At 40.3% G+C, this 5000-nt stretch overlaps 1 protein-coding gene across 1 annotated transcript in view; it reads right to left on the bottom strand.

Annotated features, from left to right (window-relative positions):
- LOC138000555 (uncharacterized) overlaps positions 1-5000 on the bottom strand; it is a 12944-nt gene that overhangs the window by 3347 nt on the left and 4597 nt on the right. The window contains exon 4 of the mRNA XM_068847048.1: positions 1-1789. This exon is cut by the window's left edge and continues 262 nt beyond it. The gene's annotated coding sequence lies outside the window, so the exon portion shown is untranslated. The remainder of the gene's footprint in view (positions 1790-5000) is intronic.

The following is a 5000-nucleotide window of genomic DNA, read 5'->3' as shown; positions in this document are numbered from 1 at the left end:
CTGTTGACTCGAAGAAGGTGATTTTCGCTCTGACGAAGGGCTAACGCTCGAAACGTCAGCTTTTAGAATCTCTGTACGGTGGCCAATTTACATTATCAACTCCGTTGATAAAACCAAATTTTTGTATACTACTTCCCCACCGACGCAGCACCACAGTTTCTTTAGAAACTACCCCTTCATCGATTTTCCAACCTGCTGCGAGCCACGCACTCGCTTCATACGAGTCTTTCTAATCAACAATTCCTGTGCAGAAAGTGTTGCCAGTGACAAAGCGCGGAATTCTATAATATTTTTCACCTTCCTGAAGCACGGTTGGCAGAATTTTTTCGGCAAACCATCGTCATACTTAATTTCTTTTCCGGTTAAAAACTGAAGCACGTTTAACAATTCTGGCTCTTTAATGCTTTTTTCCCCGAAAATATCAACCGGATGGTTTTTAACTAAAACCGTTTTGTTACAACAACGACAACTATTGGGAACGTTGAACATAATTTTTTTGGGAGAGTCTTCTCCCAAGTCTTCCATGTTAAACGCACCGCTGTTCTTTTTAATACACATGACATTTTCACTTCCGCTTAGTATCTCTTTGTTTTCCATTAGCCAATCAAAAAATTCGAAAATCCTATGTCTCCAGAGCCCTTCGTTTTCTCGTGCCAAGGCCCCGCCGACTAAGAGAAACGAAAAGGGCGATGGGGACGAGAATGATTTTGCCCGTGTGAAAATACTCATTACCATTGCTCTTCGTTTCTTTTCAGTCCCACTCCTCCTAGGTAAGAATTCCCCGATATTTCCCCCTGTATGTCCCCAGAGGGGTAGGGCAGAGGAACGAAAATCTTGTAATTTCCCTACCCCCTAGAGGCGTAATTGTGGCGTAACTTCCCCATATGTCCCCTCTATCCCCGGGGGTCGGGGGGTGGGGGAAACAAATGACTAGTGCATAAAGTCTCCAAGCTGGGCACGGATCCACTCCAAATCCAGAACAACATGAGGCAGATGAGCCCTGATTCCTATTGGGGTGCTTTTTTCGGGAAGGTATAAACTATTTACACTGCGAGCCGCTTGGAAACTCTTTACCATAACTTGACTCCGTCTGGCTCAAAAGGCGGGCAATTCAACCATTGCCGACCTCGTAACACCCCTTATTTCTTCACGAGGTGCAGGTGACTTGCGGACTTTAAGACTTAATGATGTCTCTCCACCACCAGACGGAGAAAACACTACGATAACTGCGAAACAAACGCCGTCTTCTTCACCATCCCGTCCACTCGTCGATCGGTCATTACGGTCAGAGATCGAGTATGCCTGGGGCAGAATCTTCACATTGCAAGTCTGTCTGGGATTAAACGCACTTTTAACAGTTAATAGTTAGCAAGGCAGGCTATAAAATTTCTGGCTAGAGTTTGGACCTTTTATATTACGGACTAACCCCGTCTTTGGCTGTTGAAACGAATTAACTTTGTATAGACTGGAATGGACTCCTGGATAACCCTTCTGTTTTCCGTGCAACATGGGTTCGGCAAAACGGTATGTGCATTTCATTATGAACTTGACCAGTTCTGCTGTTGTTGTATTGGCTTTTGTTCTGCACTTTGACCAGTTAGAGTCTCCTTTTGGCCAACCAGTCGAAAGGAAACAGTAGTCAGTGGTGTACTAGGCGTACGACTATCGATGTAAGGAGGCTTCTGCTACACGTAAAATCATCTGCTTGCCGGTAAACATTACAGCTTTCAGTCGCATTGCGTCCTCGCTCGATTTTTGTCATCTCAGCTTCATATCGATTGCTTACATCCTGATAAAAATTGGTTTAAATTGGTTCAATTAGTGTCAATAAAAATAAGTTATTGCTCCAAATGCAATTACAAATGTCATTCCTTCATTTCATTCACAATCAGCAATTCACTTGCTTTATAAGTGACAGAGCTTTATAAGTGACAGAGTCAAATAGTATTTCTTGTCCAAAATTATTTATTCTATTACTGGGTACGCAGTCACTTTACATTTTGTCTCGACACTATATTTTCGTGATGCCTGCAGTGTGTGATTCCAACCTGTGATGATCAGATTATTTGCTTTAGTAGCAATTTTTACTGGGTGATTTCAGCAACAGATGCTGTTCTCGCCAAGCTGATCATTATTTAAGTCCATGCACACTGAAAAAGTGTCACTAGTAGATGTCATTTTGATTGGGGGGCATTGTAAAAAAATTATTGAAACCAGATCTAAGTGACCCCAGCTTAAACACAGATGGTCCTCTGGCACCAGCCATGAAATATCAGACAGTGAACCGGTTATGGTCCCTGTTACATCATAACAGTCACAACTATGGGAACTGTATTCAGCCCGTATTCAACAAAGGTGACCACTTCACGTGTATGTGTTGTGGTTTGATCTTGTTCTTGGTTTTGAATTTGTTTTAAACCGGTTAATTTTTTTTCAAACCAGTTCAAATTTTTTAAACTGTTTTATTTTTATCAACTGTCTAAAAAAGGGATTTTTCTTTTTTTTGAAGGTGTAGTTAAAAAAAAAGGAGGGGCTTGGTCTTTTAGGGAGTCTAAAAAAGAACTAGACGTCTCCTCCCTTCTATTCTACCCCTCCCTGATCCTCTCCAGTACCTCTCTCCTACCCTACTCATCTTTCACACATCTGCAAAATGAGTAGTTTATTATTGTTGTAACAATACAAATAATACCATTGTTACGTTTAATGGTAATGTAGTTACTTATAATTTACTGAGAGGCAAATGTTTATGAATCTTGTATTATACAAGTTATATTGCCAAAGGAACGATCAAAGAATATCACTGTTTTTTACTATATATGAAAAGCAGTCCTACTAGCCGATACTTGCATGTTCCAAGCCAACCTGGCGTGTTTCAATGAAATACATCAAAATGTGAATGATCTCGTTTTCAGAGATAAAGTGGAATAAAGTACTTTAGTAAAACTCTTCTTTGACCTTGAACTAAATGGCTTTTTTCCTTTTCCATTCGCTCGCCGAGGGTGTGCTTGTTTTCTTTTAAAACTCAGCATGCGGTTCAAGAAAAATTCATTGCCAAACTGATGAATTCCGAAGTAAATTTCACTCGAAAAACCGATATCGTACTCATTGCTTCGTGATTCACGCGATATCGGTTTTTAGCGTAAAATTTACTGTGGAATTCACTAGTTAGGCAATGAATTTTTCGAAAGAAGAAAGTAAAGAAAATGATTAAAGCAGCAACCGGAAACATTCCAACGCGGACAAATCGAAACCTTTTATTTTCACTAACCCTACAGGTAGTAAGAATAAACAACCAGGGAGCTCCGCTTTAAGGCTTGGCTAAATCATTATCCATATTAGAATACCAGTCATTGGTTACTTCAAGTAGGGGAGTTAAAGTGGAATGGTAGGGACGAAAGACAAACAGTGTATCAGCAAGAAGTCATGCCGCATTAAACAAACCAAAATTGGTTAAAGCTTACTCACAATTGGTAAGACAGATATTGGCCTATAATTATTTGGATAACCCGTATTCTCTCAATTAAACGCCGGACCCTGATTAAACACCGGCCTCGAAAAAACGCCGGGTCAAAACTGCCGATTTTTGAATAAACTCCGGGGGCGTTTAATCGGGGCCCCGGCGTTTTATCGGGGTCCCGGCGTTTATTCGGGGTCGAGGTCACAAGGACCGGTTACAAGTAAATAGTAACCTCTTGAATGGCATCTTGAATGGCACTGTTACGACATGCCAAGTACCGTATGCTGTTTTGGTATTTTAATAAACGTTCAAAGGAAAAATACCGGCGTAAAAGAACTGGGATAGTTGCTTCACAGCGAAATAAAATATAGCAATGTATCCGTGTTCATGTTGTTTTATTGACGCACTTTCTTTCTTGTGTTGTAGTGCTCATTGTCGTTTGAATCGCGAGTTGTTTCAGTCTCTTCATGTGTTGTCCTTTCTGGGAGGATAACGCGCATTGCACTGTAATAGGGACTTCAAGGCCACCTTGTTCATTAATAAACGCCGGCCTCGAAAAAACGCCGGGTCAAAACGGCCAATTTTTAATTAAACGCCGGGGGCGTTTAATCGAGGAAATACGGTACTTTTTTTATATCACCCTTTGTAAATGGGAGAGACTCTAGCTACCTTCCAATCATTAGGAAATATGCCTGTAGTTAATGACATTCTTATTTAGTGCATCACTGATTTTACTAGCGGATGTGTTAGTGGTATCGCCAATTATTAGGCTAAGAACTTTAGTGGGCTGAGGGTTCTACCAAGAATGTTATTTATCTCCTTCCATGTGTTCGTCATGTTACGACGATCGTCCTTAAAAAACGAATTGAAATATGACGCTTTCGCTCGTTTAATCGCTGTATTGAATTTGTTTCACATAGCTTTAAAACCCTCCCAGTTTTCATTTGTCTTGACCCTTGATGCGAGTTTTTTTTTCATTTGGTCATGTTCACTAAACATTAACTTCTTTAGGTCCGGGGTAAGCCAGGGAGATTTTGAGCTTTGACCTTTTTCTGCCGATAAGGCGCATGGAAATCACAAATATATAGGAACATATCCTTCCAAACAATCCAAGCTTCATATGCATTAGGGTCAGTTATATTCTCTATGGAGTGTCAATCACTGCCAATCACTTTATTGAAGTGTCAACCATATCTCGGTACGTGAGTTCGAGAGCTTTCTTTGACTGTTAATAAAAGCAAATCAGGCAAAATGAAGGAATATCAAATAAAAACTCATTTTATATCAGAGAGGAAAACCGGATTAACCCGGGGAAAAACCTCTGGGAATATAATAGAGAACAAAAGGATGAGGTAAGAGAATGGATCCCCATGCCCCATCATAGCCTTTTAATATCTATTTTTTGTTTCGCAAAGCTATTTTAAGTTCTCGTTCCCAATGCCGCGCATATTTCAATTTTAATGACGTTGTTACAACTGGCCAATCAGGTACCTCTCTAAAAATAGCTGCTTGGCTAAAGTTAGATTTTAATAAAACTATCATG

Source organism: Montipora foliosa, chromosome 4 (assembly GCF_036669935.1).
Source record: "Montipora foliosa isolate CH-2021 chromosome 4, ASM3666993v2, whole genome shotgun sequence".
NCBI classification, from domain to species: domain Eukaryota; kingdom Metazoa; phylum Cnidaria; class Anthozoa; order Scleractinia; family Acroporidae; genus Montipora; species Montipora foliosa.
Note: the sequence above shows the minus strand (reverse complement) of the source record. Positions and strands in the feature narration are given on the sequence as shown.